This window comes from Parasteatoda tepidariorum, chromosome 5 (genome assembly GCF_982258835.1).
Source record: "Parasteatoda tepidariorum strain Cologne lab strain chromosome 5, Ptep-v5.0, whole genome shotgun sequence".
Lineage (NCBI taxonomy): Eukaryota > Metazoa > Arthropoda > Arachnida > Araneae > Theridiidae > Parasteatoda > Parasteatoda tepidariorum.
In genome coordinates this window covers 75,578,583-75,596,162 of record NC_141759.1, presented here as the reverse complement: position 1 = coordinate 75,596,162, position 17,580 = coordinate 75,578,583, and the positions used below count along the sequence as shown (strand labels likewise).

The following is a 17,580-nucleotide window of genomic DNA, read 5'->3' as shown; positions in this document are numbered from 1 at the left end:
AAAAATAAAATGACTCTCCGACAGGATCGTGACCCCCTAACCATAGAGGTGAGGTGGTGGCACCTACACTCTAAAAACTGTACCGCTGATTTCAGAGGCACATTTGGATCGTTTGTGCCTCTGAATTTTAAGGGCACAACGTGCCTTTAAAAATGAAAGGCACAATGTACCTCTGATTTCAGAGGCACATTTGGATCGCTTGTGCCTCTGAATTTTAAGGGCACAACGTGCCTTTAAAAATGAAAGGCACAATGTACCTCTGATTTCAGAGGAACATTTGGATCGTTTGTGCCTCTGAATTTTAAGGGCACAACGTACCTTTAAAAATGAAAGGCACAATGTACCTCTGATTTCAGAGGCAAAATCAGATGTACCTCTTAGCTTGAAAGGTACATTGTACCTTAGATTTTGCTTTTATGAACCACTCATTGAAATAAGCATTTAGTGGAACCAAAACCTGTTATTTACCAGATTTGAACACACTTTTTTTTTTACCCATTCGTAATTTGCTTGCACTTCATATAAAAAGGGGTTTACACTATTACCAAGATATTAATTATAATAATTCTTAATGAAAAATATTTCCCAATTCTTTGAATATTGGCCACTTGAGGTGATCATCTCAAGGGATTCCATCTAATGCTTTTTCATAGGCAATTATAAAATATGTAAATTTATACAATTTCTTTAATTATGTAGCGTTTAATGATACTTCAACAATTACAATGATGTTTTTCTAATCAGATATAGGTATAAAAAATATTTATTTCTGTTAAACCAAGTCAATATAATTCATGGACTTTTTTTTCCAAAAAGTATCCTCAAAATGGAAATTTCTTATAAATTTAGATATTTTTTAAATATTTAGAGATTCAATAAAATAGCTTTATAAGAATCAAAATTAAACACTAAATATCATGAAATCTAATATCTTTTATTTTCACACATAAAGAACAATATTACATAATTTAGTAACAGTTGCACACAAATATGGAAAAATATAGAACTTTCACAATATTTTAAAATTATAGATGTAGATTTTGAACAATTTGTATGTTTTATAACATCAAATATGTTTAATCAAATGACTTTACAAGTGTAAAATCAAAGATTTCTTTCTATTGAAATGAATTTTTTTTTAAAAGCCTGATTTTGGCGAAGCATATTAACCCATTAGGCGCCATCATTCCCATTTTGGGAACATTAGCTTTCAATTTTTTTAGAACTAACTGTACTTAATATTACTTAATTGACAATTTTATTTGAGCTCTGAATATATGAAAAGAATTTTGCAATTTTTTTTGAAAGCTTGTTTCAGAATTTTTATTTTTTATAGTATTTTAAAAATCGTGAAATTCCGCATTTTTATCCCCAATCATTAAACATGCATTTGTTTTATAAATATTAAAATAAAAATTATTTTAACTTAAACTTGATTACAACAATCTAATGTACTAAATAAAACTAGCCCATAGAGAAAATGTACAATGGCTAGTTTACAATTGAAGAAAAAAGACCTTGTTCCCTTTTGAGGGAAAGTATTGGCGAAAGCTGTTTTCAAACGAAAAACAAGATGCAGATTATTTTAGCAGAAAAAATATTTTTTCATGACAATAATATATGCACTAATTTAATAACGCAGAACATAGCGTCGATTCAGGTTTATCTTTATATTACTACACTAATCTAATACGTTGCCAAAAATAAACCTTAATCTATGTTTATTTCCTCCCCTCAAACACGATAAAACATCTGCATTTTTCAATCTCTCCCCCATTCATTGCACGTTTACTCCTCCCCAACAGCAAAATGACTCTAAATTTCTATTTGCATTTTTATAAAATAATTAATTTATAATAAATTTGTATTATGTTTAAAAGTTTCCTACAGAAAAAATCTATCATAAAAAATTTCTAACATTTTCCTTTGGCTAAGAATTTTAAAATCTGGCAAATAATTTGAAATACTTAGTATAGGCTATGTATATATATAGTAATATCATAATTAAAGGTCAATAAAGAAAAAGTGCAGGTAAAAAAAGAAAAAACAACACCGGAAGCAAAATTATAATGGTAAACACACTTAATACAATGAGTAATTTAACCAGTGAGAATAGCCAAAACCAAATTTACAAAAATTATAATAATTTAAAATAAAACAAAATTAAAAAAATTAGCACTATAATGAGAAAATAAAATATCATAGTAAAAGGTGATAACATATAGATAAATTTGCTTTACAGAGTGGAACAACTGTAAGTCAATTTTACTTGGAAATGGTAAGATTCGTTTAATGCAGACCCTTATAAAAAAAGTCCACACGTTTCGCAGAGAACTTTTATTAAAACATTTTCCAAATTTTGAAAAAAATCAAATGACACACATTTTTCTTTCTTTTAGTTTTCACTAGTTATTAATACAGAATCACAATAATTCAGAGAAATAGCAACGGACATTTAAAGGTTGTATCCGGAAGAAAAAATGCTCAACACTTCGCCGGGGGAGGTACATGGGCAAAGCATTTGCAGAGGAGGCCTGATCAAATCCTTCCCACAGCATCCACATTATTTATAGTTTAGCATTGACCACAGTGCTGATGTAAAATACCCTCCGAGGTAGTTGGATCATGGGTTTGAGTCCCCTGGACGCCAGACTAACTGTAGCAGGCTTAGTGGTTTTCCTCTCCATGTCAGTGTTTTGTCATGCATTCATCTCGGCTAGAACATTTAAAACAGGACTTATCAATGTAAGAGTATTTTATTTGAATAAGTTGTTAAAAGTTTCTATCACAATGTACACAAATACATTCATGAAGATTTTATTACATTAAGAATAGGTTTAGCTAAAATAATTTTTATATATAATATTATTGAACTAATTTAACACGTTGAATGCCATAGGGGTCACCGGTGACTGGTGCCTAGATTATTCGAAACACATAACTCGAATAAATTTTTAATGCTCTAATTTTTTTTTTATATTATTATTACTAAAATGGTTTGAAGAAATAATTGTAATATATACCGAAAAAATCATTTTGGCCAGACGGACAAGCCATGTAAAATTAGTGTGGCATTCAACATGTTAAAGAAAAAAAAAGTGTAAATCTATCTAAGCTTAAATACATAAGAAAGTGCAAGGATTGTTCTTAACACAAAACAAAATTGGAGTCAACAAAGAAAATTCAAATGTAAATCGAAAAGTAATTATTTATTATTTATAAAAATATTTAATAATTAAAAACATTTTTTTGCATTTACTGGAACACAGTCGAGACAAAAAGTAACAGCAAAAAAAACTATTAATCATTTAGTTATACTAATAATATAAATTTAGATTACACAAACATTAAATTGTCTTTCAGAGAGCAAAAAAAAAAAAAAATTTTTTTCACTGTATCAAGTTTATACACATATCAATCCTTACAATCAATATATTTTCTTTCTAAATATTGTTATCAAAATTGCTTCGCTTCATATTTTTTTTACTACAGTTCAGGAAAAGCATTAATTATAGATTAATAAAAGTTTTTTGATAATGTTATTCTAAGTAACACACGTAATTTAGCAATAACAATAAAAAAAAATAAAAGTTTCTTAAAAATTATTATCACTGATGCTGAATTAGAAAGTTTTACTAGGTAGCTTTTCGTAGCAAGAAAACATGGAGTATAAAGTGTTGAGCATTGAATATGAAGTACCAAATATTTTTTAAATAAAGTATTCAGTATATATCGATAAAGCATTAAGAATTTATCTTGGAAAATGCCAGTGACACAACAGCGATTCTGCATATCTAATCCATTTGTGATCCAATGAATGTTATGCAAATAATTTTTTTATTTTTTATATATAGTTATTGATATCAAAATTATGTAAATTAAACTGCTCTAGTTAGCAATACTTTAATATTTTTCAAAAAGTTCAAGCTGTTAAGTACTTGGCATTATATTATTTTAAACAAAGAGCAAGGTACTCATCACCGCCCATCACTCAACCATGACCAAAAATCCTATTTCTAGAGCTTTACTTTTTAACGGCCATGGTTAAAATGCCATGTAATTTTGATACTGGTCAGATAAAGTGGACTCCGCTTGAGCTAGCTCGTTTGAATCTTCTGCACGATAACCAATGAGAGAACTTTCAGTTGTGGCGGAATTTATATGCAAAGTATACACGCCAGTTGTTTTATACATTGCCAGGATCTAACTCATTACCCTAGTTCTCTAATAAGCAGTGTGAAAGATAATTTAACCAGCTGTGCCACAAGAGCACCCTGGAGCAAGCTATTAATCCTTTTTAAAAATCAAATAAATTAAATTTCAATTTGAAATGTTACAATTTTTAAAAGGAGTTTCACAGTCGTAAATAATTATATATCCCATGTTATCTATTTTGAGTCATAAATTCAAAACTAAAATTTGAAATTATACACTGAAAGCTGTGATGTTAGAATAAAACATTTTTAAACATTACTTTTTCAAAAAAAATAATAACTAATTAAAAATTTATAAATCATTAGAAGATTGCCTTTTTCTCCCATGCTTACACCATATTTAAAATATAAATAAAGCATAATCTTATTTTTTTCTTCAGGTTTATGTCAACTGTAAGTTTAGTAACAGTTTGAAATAATTATAATTAGATATCAATGTCAATTGTTTTCTAAAATAGCTAATAATTGAAAGTATACTTTTCATAATTATAATAAAAATTCGAAAACATTCTTCGTTGTTTTTTAAATTATTCAATCATTCTGTGAGAGAATTTCTGTGATAGCTCTCGAATGTAAACTAAGATAAACAAAAAAGCAAATTGGTATTTCAAATAAAAATGATTTCTTATTCATAGCTATCGCCACATTGAAAACCTCATACAAAATTATAATCAAACACTACAGAACAAATATAGGGCACTTTAAAAACATTCCTCTTAATATTATAATGATAAAACATAAATAATACAACTACAACAGAAATGTAAACATAACTAGGGTTAGCTCTCTCGCTTAAACATTTTTATAAGATTTGTAGCATTAATAATTCAGTAATAAAAATTGAAATGTATTAATAAAAAAGATGCCGTCGTTACTTAGGAATAAATATAAAAATAAGATATAAGTATTAAACTTACCAAATTCAAGCATTTTTATAACATCGATAGAACACATTTGTAGACAAACTTCTTCCATCGGTAGCGTGGATGGGAAGGGACAGAAAACGTATTTCGTCATAAAATTTTTCACTGATGTGCGCATGCGCTTGTTCTCCGTTACATGATCGTACCGAAGAAAAGGAAATGAAAGGCACAAAAGTCTTTTCGTACCGCGCATTGACTGGCGTTTGCTTTGGTGCCTTCAATTTCTCGTGGTGCCTCTCATTTTTAAAGGCACATTAGTTATGTGCCTCTTACGCGAGAAAATACACGGTACATTTAGCTTGTGCCTCTGAAATCAGAGGTACAGTTTTTAGAGTGTACTTAGCTGTTTCAAAACAGATTCCATTTCAAAGAATTTATTTCCATAATCTCCCCCCTTCCCGAATTGAGATACTCGGTGTTAAAATCCAAGTTAATAATAGACAAATCACGGTAGTAAATATCTATTCACCAGACGGAAATTATTTCTCACAATGGTTGGAAAACTTCTTTTCCAATATTGGGAAACCCTTCATCATTGTCGGAGATTTTAACGTAAGACACCGAGCCTTAGGCTCTGTCTCGTCCTCCCAAACTGTGGATATCTTTCTCGACTGGATCCTATCAAATAATATTACTACCTTGAATACAAATACTCCTACCCATTTTGGCGGCCCACATCATCAACAGTCATTATTAGATCTTACTCGAGTTTCCCCAGAACTTTTCCAGAAATCTTCTTTCTCTGTCTTCCCAGACCCTTTTGCTAGTGACCATATTCCAATTATAACCAAAGTTAAATTTTCCTTAAACAACCCATACCCACCACGCCCGTACCTCCATTTGCGAAATGCACGAAATGAAATCGCTCAAGTTCTGTCAAATAATAATTTCAACGCAAGGAACATAGAAGATACTTGAAATTCCGTAGTCAAAGATAATACCCGATTTACAAAATTTTCCCCTCATCCCACGACTCCGTGGTGGGATCAAAAATGCGCGTTTCTGTTAGGTCAAAAGCGTCAATTTTTGCATAAGGCTAAAAAACAAGTCTCATCCACATTTTGGCTTAAATACAAACACTACTCCAATCAACTCCGCCAATACATTAAAAGCAGAAAAAGAATTTATTGGGGCAAAATTTGTTCCAATTTAGGGTTCTCAAAAAACATTTTTAAAATCTTAAAAAGTATCTCAACGCGAAATTCCTCTGCTTCCTCCGGAAACTTGATTTTAACCCACCAAGCGACAGTTATCACTTGCCTACTCGACCAAGCGAATCTATTAGGGGTGCTCCTTTTTCATGCTCAAAGCCCCTGTCCAATCCCTTTCTCATTTTAGGACACAGGCTACAACCACTTGGATACCCCTTTCTCGTCCGACGAACTGGAAGCAGCTATACATCGAACAAAGAATACGGCACCCGGGCCAGACCGCATTCCGGCTATTCTCATTAAATTTATTCACTCCCGTTATCCAACTAAGCTCCATAACTTCTTTAATGCCGTTCAAGATACAGCCCAACCCCCAAGTTCATGGACCCTAGCAAAAATCGTTCCGAACTCAAAACCAGGAAAAAACCCATCAGAAATTCGCAGCTACGGACCGATTGCTCTCACCTCTACTTTCGCTAAGGTCTACGAACGTATGCTTCTACAAAGGCTCCTTAATTTTGGCCTTCAGCAAAATATCTCTCCCATCCCTCCCACACTGGCTTCCTTCCTTTTCGTGACTGTAATACAAATTCCATGATATACGAGAATACACTACCATGATATACGAGAAGCACGTGGACGGAGAAAACTTATCGTTTGTGTTGCACTCGATCTAGTCTCGGCATACGACAACGCGTGGATTGATGATCTCCTCACCAAACTTCTCTCGGCCGGCATATCTGGAAAAACAGCGCTCTTCTTACAAAACTTTTCTCTAATAGAACCTTCTACATCTCTTGGCGCAACACCCGGTCTAAAGATTTCCAGCAACCCCAGGGCCTTCCGCAGGGCAGTGTTCTCTCCCCCCTTCTTTTTATGTTTTACCTTAAAGACATTCACAAACACCTTCCCACTGGAGTTCAAATGTTCGTGTGTTCTTGTGTTCGCTAAAGACATCTACATTTATTACGCTACAAAATCTTTTGACAGGGTTATTGCTAAACTTCAAGATGCCCTCATCACCATTCAAACTTGGTGTACAGAGTGGAAAATGGCTATTTCACCTTCAAAAAGTGTAACTATATTAATTTCTCCAACAAACATCTCTCACCTACGATTCAGTTAACAATTTTTAACGAACGAATTCCCCAAGTTAATTCTATCAAAATTGGCATCTATTACACTGCAAACATTTCTTTCCTCTGTCATTTTCAATATTTAAAAAAGAAATGTTTAAAAAAAATTAATGCACTCCGCTGCATCTCTAGCACTCAGTGAGGGTCTCAAACCTACCACCTCACTCGGATTGTAAATGCTACAATCAGAAATATCTTAGAGTATGGCAACCCAATCCTCTCGTTTGCGCCAAAATCACATCTCCGAGTAATCGAAACAATCTACAACTCTAGCCTCCGCGCTGCAACGGGCCTCCCACGCTGGACTCAAATTCATATCCTCCACAAAGAAGCGGGTACCACCCCAATATCGCACAGACTTATTTTAGCAGCAAAAAAAATTCTACCTCCGTCACTGCTCCCTTAGATCTCACTCCCCAATGAATTGTCTTTTGCATAAATTCCATTTTACTAGACCTAAAAGTAAACCCCACCTTTTCCTCAAGTTTCAGGACATCTTCAACCAAAGGCATAAGTAAATACAATATCATCCCCTTCCATATTTCAGTTTTCCTCACAGATCTCCCGAACCTCTATCTTTATGCACACGATCTTCCATGTCAAACTACGAAAAATCCCAACGAAATCCTCCCTCTCTATCAGGAAACCCTCCACACCCTTTGGAAAGACTTTACCATACTGGCTACCGATGCCTCGAAATCCAATACGAACACAGGTATTGCGGCTATTAACTCAAGGAACAACATGTCTCATCAGGGGCGTACACAAGGGAGGGGTTTAGGGGTTTAAACACCCCCCTTGAGCTCAGACAAAATGGTAAAAATAAAAATTTTATTAGAAATTATGCGGGCTTCTATTTTTTAAGACTATATATTTTTATTTGCCTTATGCCTACTTTTTTTTCTCACGGTATTTCTCAAAATACTGAAAAAACATTTACTATAATAGAGTTGTACTTTTGAAACCAAATTCGCGTGATATTGTTACGGGCTGGTTCCTTTCTGTCCTGCCAGTCGCGATAATTTTTGAGATTGGCAGTCATTCGCGAGGTTTTTACGCGATGATTCTGGAATCCTAGACGTTCTGTCGTCCTTGAGACGATTCAAGAATTTTGGAAATTCGGTGAAAAATTATATAAAAGGGGGAACGGAGTACAGTGGAGTTAGTTAGTCAGACTAAGAGTTATCTCCACCGCTAGTCTTTCGGAGCTCGTCGCTAAATCTGTTTCGTTTTGTCTTAACAAAAAGTTAATTCAATAGCCGAACCCGTCGTCGCCACTATTTCGACTAGTGAAGAAACCAGTAACAATACCATTGGAGATACTGTGCTCGTTGAAGTTATTCATTCCAGTTCGAAACTTTGAGATCGTAGCATAGCGGATATTTCTATGCCAATAAATATATGCATATATTTGCTGTTCTTGGATCTTTAGGATGTCAAAACGCAAGAATTTAACAATTTTGAATCATTTTGAGAAAAAATCACGACCTGAAATTAGTGAAGTGACAGTATTTGGTACCAATGTAAGTTTTTCTATTCAACAGAAATGTGATACTTCCGTTGAAGAAAACGTATCTAGCATAACAAAATCTGATGAATGTGAAAGTGGCCCTCAAAGTGTTACTTCCCACCCATATGACATTGGACTTTTTTCAGAAGATATTACATGCGAGAAGATATTACACTATGTTCTTAAACTTAAAAAATCAAATCAAAATTTAACTAAACAATGCTGTCTAAATAAAAAGTCAAAATTGTTAGCTGTCTAAATTAGGGAAATAATAGTGCTTTATTACATACTCGAATTTCTTTAAGTAATTTCAGAAAATTATGAACACCCCCCTTGAAAAAATTCTGCTTACGCCATTGTGTCTCATATCTCTCAAATCCATCCTATCAACTCAGTTTTCGCAGGAGAAATTTTAGCGATTTGATTAGCAGTCACAAAAATCACCACCAAGTATCTGGATTACGTTATTTTATCGAAGTCCGCAATAACTGCCCTCATCTCGGCTACCCATAAATCCCCTCACAGAATCCTCCTCTTACAAAAAAAGATCGCTTCAGCAAGTGCAAAAGTGAAATCAATTACGATCGCCTGGACACCAGCACACGTTGGCATCCGCCCCAATGAAACCGTGGATAAACTGGCCAAACATGCCACCAATGCCCCTCGAGCCATCCCTTTTATCTCACCTGAAGACTTGTCATATTCAGCAGTTTTAGATTGAAACCGCGAACTCAATAATCTCCGGACTAACTCAAAATACCACAAACGTTTCCCTTTTGATCACCCTGTTAGTAAAACCTCCCTCAATCCACTCCCAAACCGAAAATACGATATCTTAATCTCGCGTCTCCGAAGTAGCACAATCCAACTTAACGCAATATATGCAAAAATAGGGCTAGTGGACTCCCCTTTGTGCGATCACTGTCAACATCCAGAATCTGCTATCCATTTCCTCTTTGAATGCAAAAGGTTTGAACATCAGAGACAGGCACTGCGTGCCTCAATCGGAGTTTTCCCACTTTCCCTTCATCGTTTTCTTAGTTATGACCCTCAAGATAATCTTCTAAAAAACTTAGTGGTTTTCTTAATTTCAACCAAACGTTTCTATTATCCAGTTTTCAAATCCATAATTAAATACAGGCACAAATTTTGAAGTTTTTTTTAAACCTCTCTGATCACCTGGGGAAAAGAGTTTTCTTTTTATTAACCCCTTGGGGACGGGTGATTCAGAAAAGCATTCGTACAAAATCAGAATCAAGTTGCAATTAAATAAAAAACGGTAACTTAAATGTAGTCGTTACTAATTTGACAGACTTACTTTGCTTTTATTTTAATTATTGTTAGTTGAATCATATATATAATCAATGTTAATTCAAAGTATAACTAAATAGTTTTATTTTGAACAAAGTAATGGTGAATTAAATAAATCAAAAAATTATAACTCCGCCTACAAATAAACTGCTAAAGAAATACTTTGATTACCAGTTTTATCTTCTTACCCTGATTGATATGGTTTTTTGCTGTCACGTATTTGTGACAGTCGGCGCGAAAGGGTTAAGAATTCTCTTTTGATGAACGTGTGTCTATCCAAATGTGTTAGAACCACCAAATGTTGGATTTTAATTTTAGCAAAATTATGTTTGATCTTTAGCACTTTATAATTAATCTTTTTTTGTCTAAATGTCTAAAATGTATAGTTTTTAGCATTCAATTTTATTGAGGTTGTGCTGAAATATCTTGAATGTAGACTAAAGTCTGGGACGGAATTGATCAGTGCGTATCGCTTGAAATTGATACGCAGCACACGAAACAAAAATTCTGTTTTTGGGTTTTTTCTAGCACAAACTTACATTTTGATAAAACTATATAGTAGGATTTAATATCATTAAAATAACCAATTAATGATATAAAACTTGAAATGTTACTCCAAGAGTAATTTTATAAATTTTCAGATAACGAAAAATGCAAATGTTTTATTTGTGATTTTATTGAATGTGCAATTAGTTTCCATGTTATAGTATCCTTTTGGTTTCCAGAGAATATTTTAATTTAAATGTTCTTAATAGATTTTTGTTTTCTTTTTAAAACAGGTTTTTTCACTACACATTGCAGGTACAAGGATGCCACAGACGTCTAAAAATGTAAAAAATCGTAGAACTTCAGTATATATTTAATATCTCTTTAATCGTAACTCCCACTATGTCTTACATTTTAAATTATTCAAATTTAAAACAAAATTCTTTTTTTGTAATTTTTTCATTGTAATTCGAAAAAAAAAATTGCTAGAACAATGCCAAATTTCAATCTCTTTTAATAAAATTTTTAATGTCTCCACTTTTTGCATTTAGTCGCCCATGGCAGCTCTGCTAGTATACAATAATTCTACGCTTCGTTTTAAAATGAAACAACATTAGAGGCATTTTAATTATCTTTAATGTCGCCAAGATCCTAATCTATGCCGCCAAGTTAGAAACATCCTTATTAGTGTTCTCTTCATTGCATTCACATTGGTTAATTAAATAATAGTTAAATTGATCATTCTACGAAGCTCCAATTGAATAATCATTCAAGTAAAAAAAATAATAGTTTCCACCTTAAACAAATTTTTATACCTTTTGCTGTTTTTGACCCTTAGCTTCTGCCTTCGATTCCTTTATGTACAGTAAGCAGCAGAAAAAAAAACTCACCCTGAATAACTTTCATTTTAATGATTGGATTTCCATGTACTAATGTCGGATGTTCACGTCTTAATGGTTACTGGAGATGACTTCAAATATGCTAATTAATTAGTGCTAACTATTAATTATGTTACGAAATCGGACGCAAAAACTCACTCTCCCTGAATAAACATAATTTCTTTTCTACAAAATTAAATTCCTAAACCTCAAAATAAAACAACATTTCGAAAAGATTGAATCATAATTTGGGAGGAGATAAGATTTTAAGATAACCTATAGACTAATTCAAGAGAGAAATACTTAGTTTTACTCCGTTGCTAAGCAATTCAGGCTCAGACTGTAAAAAAATTTAATGTTCTGTGATTGCTTGGAGAGGTTTATTTATTAATAGTTAATAGAAAATACCTCAAAATTTCTAGGCAATAGACAATTTCTGACCAAAAAGCAAAGATTTTTTTTCTTTTTAATCTCCGTAGAAAAGAAAATTTGAATCTATTTATAAATTATGATTTTCTAAGCTTTTCGAATTTGAATACATGAACTTTCTTTCGAACATAATTTATTTTTTGTTTTGCTTCTTTTAACACGCTCACGACGGGTGCTGCGCCTGAGAGCGGGGCTGAAAAGAGAAAATAATGGTAGAAGAACTATTTCAAAATATTCGGGAGGAGTTAATTTATTCTCAACAATAACAATTCACTGGAAGGAAATTTACTACGCTTTCGATAGCCCATTGTGCAGCTCTAGTGCGACGTAAATGAACTACAACAACTACGCTTTCGCTTTATTTAAAAATAAATTGGGTACCTAGGCCGCGCAGCGGCCTCTAACCCATACATCATGAAGTAGAACATTGTATGAAACCATTTTGAAATTTGCGACATTATGGTAACAAGAAAATAAAAATAACATGAAAATTAAATTAAAAAAGAAATTACATGCATTGTTTAAAATTATGGTTGTGATTTTTCTTTCACATAGTGATTAATTCTATTGGAAAATATTTCTATTAATTTATACAGTACATTTCAAGATTATTATTATAGCCGGGAAAAGTGAAAATACTGGTAGGGGATACTGGTAGAAGAACTATTTCAATATTAGATACTATTCGGGAGGAGTTAATTTATTCTCAACAATAACAATTCACTGGTAGGAAATTTATTACGGCGAAGAAGCAATTCAATATAAAAATTGCATACGTTAAAAACAATTGGTAGTTACGGATATTTATTATTCCCGGAAAAAAACTAAAAAATCAAATTTATTTGTTACCAGTTTTTACTCCGGTACGACGCCCGATGAGACAATCTAGCATGGCCCACCGGTGGGTCACCCCGGCGTGAACGTGTTATACTAGGATTTCATACAAAAATCAAATTTACAACCATTATTATAACTATATACAAAATTTTAGGGATAATCATTTTTACAGCTCTTATCGAGTCTTCTAAGCAAGAAAGTTTAAAGAAACAAAAAAAGTGCCTGAAAAAAATGTAGATTGTATAGTAATTTCAATGCACATTTACTAGGTTTTATATAATTTACGATATTTCTTTTTTTCCATAACTGAATGAATTGCTGAATGTTAAGTGGCATTTTAAAAACATTGAAATATGTTATGTTTAAGAATAATATGTTGAAATAATATGTTGCATATTGTATGATTCATTCTTTAAAAAATCTCTTCATTCTGACAGATATTTAGGTTACATTTGCCAGATATTAGGTTTTCTTAGGATTAAGATGATTCTATACATTCCGAAACTTATTTTCTCATAATCACCATAAAATGTCTCACAGCATGTTCTTCAATTACGATAAGCTACATTTATCACCAAATACCGCTACTTTCTTAGTTTTCGTACATATATCAGATACGATACTCTTTCAAACAAAGTTCTATTTCCACTCAGATGAATTAGTTGGAGCCCCTAGCGGGGCTGATGCTAAGATAACCAACACATATGAGTATGAGAAACAAAGTTCGTAAGGTCTTTTAAGATACTGAAATGGTATCACAAAAACTTAAAAGACGAAAACTAAAAATATTCAATTTTATTAACTCAAAATATCTGGTCTCAAAATTTTAGAGTTAAAGAAAATTTCATAGTTACAATAGGGATGTTACTGTTCTCTTAATATTTTAAGGACCACATGAATCCTGTTAGAATATTAAAATGCATATGTTTACTTTTACGAGCATAAAATCCGGATCAAAATAATGATCAAGATCCAAATGTAAAACAGTATAATTGATGATAAAAACTTCACTGGCTTCAAAAAATATGAAGAGGGAAAACAAAAGTTGACAAGTCTCGAGCGTTCAAATAAAAGCGCTCATTTTCAAGACTCGTCAAGCGTGAATAACTAGTTACATTAATTATTGGACTCTCAAAACATGTCTACTTTTATTATCAGTTATTTTTTAAACCAATTAAGTTTTTATTTTTTTAGATTCAGTTTCTAAGGGTTATTCATTTAGTAACAGTATATTAATTTACTTCACGCTATATTAAAATAAGTTTTACGTAAGATAAGGGCATAAGTTCTTAGACTGAAAAAATAGATTATTAAAAATTTTGAATAATAGGCTAATTAAACTGAAATAATAAGATTATTAAAAAATTTTAAATTTATATAAATAGTTGGGTAAAATAGTTCTGAAAAACACCCACGAACACCTGTTCGTGGGTGTTAAATTTATTTTAAAATTAAAAAAATTATTAAAAATTAAATTAATTATTAAAAATTAAATTAATTAAATTAAATTAATTAAATTAAATTAATTAAATTAAATTAATTAAATTAAATTAATTAAATTAAATTAATTAAATTAAATTAAATTAAATTAAATTAAATTAAATTAAATTAAATTAAATTAAATTAAATTAAATTAAATTAAATTAAATTAAATTAAATTAAATTAAATTAAATTAAATTAAATTAATTAAATTAAATTAATTAAATTAAATTATTTAAATTAAATTAATTAAATTAAATTAATTAAAAAAATTTATTTTAAGATTAAGACGATATATAAGAGGTTGAGAAATTTTTAGATGTTTAAAAGTGTTGACTACTTATTCGAATTAATAAATATAAAATATATATTGAAGAAATTGATAAATATATAATTCCAAATCGATGCATGCATACGTATGTATATTATTGAAATTGTATCAATTATTGAAAAAAGAAACTGAAAAATAAAATATATAAACTGATGTAAAATCACATTCCATCTGAAACATGCTTTTATTAAACTAGACTGCAAATAAAATGCTTTTTTTTTCAATAATATGTTTTATTCAAATATCTTTACTAAATTACGAATACATTTTTAAAAGACTAAAAAAGAAACATCGTATTTTAGAATCCGAAAAAATTAAAAAAGCTTAGCTATCGGTTATTAGCGAAACAAATATAAATGAAATTTTACGTTACCCGCGCGTAAGTTAAGTTCGCCGTAAGTTAACCACATTTAAATATTAATCCTCCCATTTTAAATATTTCTTCAATGTCTCCAAATTATTTTTTAAAAAATTAATTTTTTAAAATAGTTTTTCTCTGATTCTACTAAATAAACAGTTGAAACTTTACATTTTTCAATAGAAAAATCTGTAGATTAATATGGTATAAAAAAAAAAATCGTACATTCATAACTCAGAATTTTTTTATCCTCAAATTAAATAGTAAATAATTATTAAAAATTATTTTTTGCATGAAATTATCTTTGGGTAAATGGGTCTTATGAGTGGATGCGATTTTTTTTGAATTGCTTACTTAGTTTAAAAATATGACTAAAAACGCAAAAAATGAAATTAATATTAAGGAGTCCGAACTTTGGATTGCTGTCCTGTCATTAACAGTTAGTATATTTGATGTCATCCCCAGGAATCATTAAGAGTGACACTTAGTACGTGAAAATTCAATCATTAGAACGAAAGTTATTCAGGGTAAATATCTCTTTTTGCCCACTGTGCAAACTAAATTAATATTTTAGATGAAATTCACTAATAATCAACGATTCGCGCTTTTTATGAAAACAATTGCAACTAGCTTTCAAATGATAAACAATTTTAGCGAAATGGAAAATTGGTTTTATCAAAGAATATGTACCTATTTTTCAATTCCATTAAAAGTAGCACTAGTGAAAATTTTTAAAAAGGTTTTGAAAGTGTGTTTCTTACAGAATAATTGCATCGCTGGTAAAAATGTTAACCCATACTTTTGATACATTAAACAGATTTCTTTTGCACATATACTACAGGCATGTGTTAGAGATGAGACTGGTTCAGCTCGAAACTGAGCCCGCGGGCTCAGTTTACTGAAAAATTTTTCGGGAGAGGGCTGGGTCAGATTCATGATAAAGTTTTCATAAACATTTTAACTACTTTTAAACAGACGTGTAATTCAGTTATTAAGTATAATAAGTTTATAAGGTATAAAAATTCAGCTAACGGCTACTTCTGGTCGCTGCTTTTGCTTTGTGAGTCTTGCGCTAATTGTCTTCCTTTTTAATTCATGCTTTAGACTTGTTGAATTTCAAATGGTTCAATTTTTGTCTTCGCTTTTTATCCCGCAGGTTAGCGATAGAAAAGGTTTTAAGTTACTAATTCCCTTGTTTATACATTAAAGCCCAAGTGACGCATAAATTAGTCTTCATCAGACGTATATATCAGGCCGACTCTGGTTCGAATTAATCCTATGTATCTCTGGCTTGGATTGGCTCAGACCTCTAAAAGCGAGCCGAGCACATCTCTAGTATGCGTAGCCTTCCAAAAAAGTAATCAACTATTGTTTTTTTTCTTATTTTACTTGAATATAACTTCTTGTTGGACATACACTGGTGTGCAGAACTTAAGCAACAAGTGGTTTTTCGGCCACAGCTCCCCAACAAAGTAAAAGATAGCCATGAAATTGAAGTATAATATGCACGCAATTCAGTAGAAAGATTATTTGTATGCAAATTTTAGAAATAAAACGTCGTAGGTGATGTAAGTGTACGTAAACCTTGTGGGTCGGTGAGAGCAGGTCAAAGCTGTGATAGAAGGATGAAGAGCACAGCACTTGCAGAGACATTCTCTGCAAGTGCAAGTGATTTGTTTCGTGAAACATGTCTTCAAGAAATCATTTAGACGACTTTACTCGAGGAAGAATGATTGGGAAGTTTGAGGAGGGGCGTAGTATGACCAGTGTCGCCGAAGAGTTCGGGATCAACAAAAGTGTTGTTTCTTGTGCTTGGAATGCCTTTAAAACTACTGGTGCAGCTGTTCGGAAGGTTGGTGGTGGCCGTCCAAGGAAAACAACACCAAGAGATGACCGTTACATTGTCCTCCAGGCGAAAAGAAACCGTTTTCAGTCAGCGAGCGCCATATCTCAGTAACTGTGCGCAGCCAAAGGACGACAAGTATCAAGATTTACAGTGGCCAGACTCCTCCACAAAGGTGGCGTATTTGCGAGACGTCCTGAACGCTGCATACCTTTAAAAGTCAGCTATCGGCGGCACCGTTTAGAGTGGTGCAGAGAACACGAAACCTGGACACCTCATCAATGGAGTCGCGTCCTCTTCACAGATGAGAGTCGTTTTAGCGCTACAAGCGATTCTCAACGTCAGTTGATCTGGAGAGAGGTTGGAGCTCGATTTCATCCCAATAACATCGCGGAAAGAGATCGTTACGGTCGTCCTGGAGTTGTCGTCTGGGGTGGCATTATGTTGAACGGGCGGACTGAGCTTCAGATCTTCGACCGAGGTTCTGTAACTGGAGACAGCTACTGCAATGAGGTAATCCTACCCCATGTGCGTCTGTTCCGAGGGGCCATTGGACCAGACTTCATTTTTATGGATGACAATGCCCGGCCACACCGTACTGCTAATGTTCAAGAGCTACTGGAAAGTGAAGATATCACATGAATGGATTGACCAGCTTACTCTCCAGATCTAAATCCCATAGAGCATGTGTGG

The 17,580-nt window shown here is 32.3% G+C and overlaps 1 long non-coding RNA gene across 1 annotated transcript; it reads right to left on the bottom strand.

Annotated features, from left to right (window-relative positions):
* Positions 1-915: 915 nt before the first annotated feature.
* On the bottom strand, positions 916-5,483 carry LOC147809524 (uncharacterized). The gene is made up of 2 exons (XR_015433794.1): positions 5,132-5,483; positions 916-2,716 (listed from the first exon to the last, which is right to left on the bottom strand). It is a non-coding gene; the product is annotated as an uncharacterized LOC147809524 (long non-coding RNA).
* Positions 5,484-17,580: the final 12,097 nt, after the last annotated feature.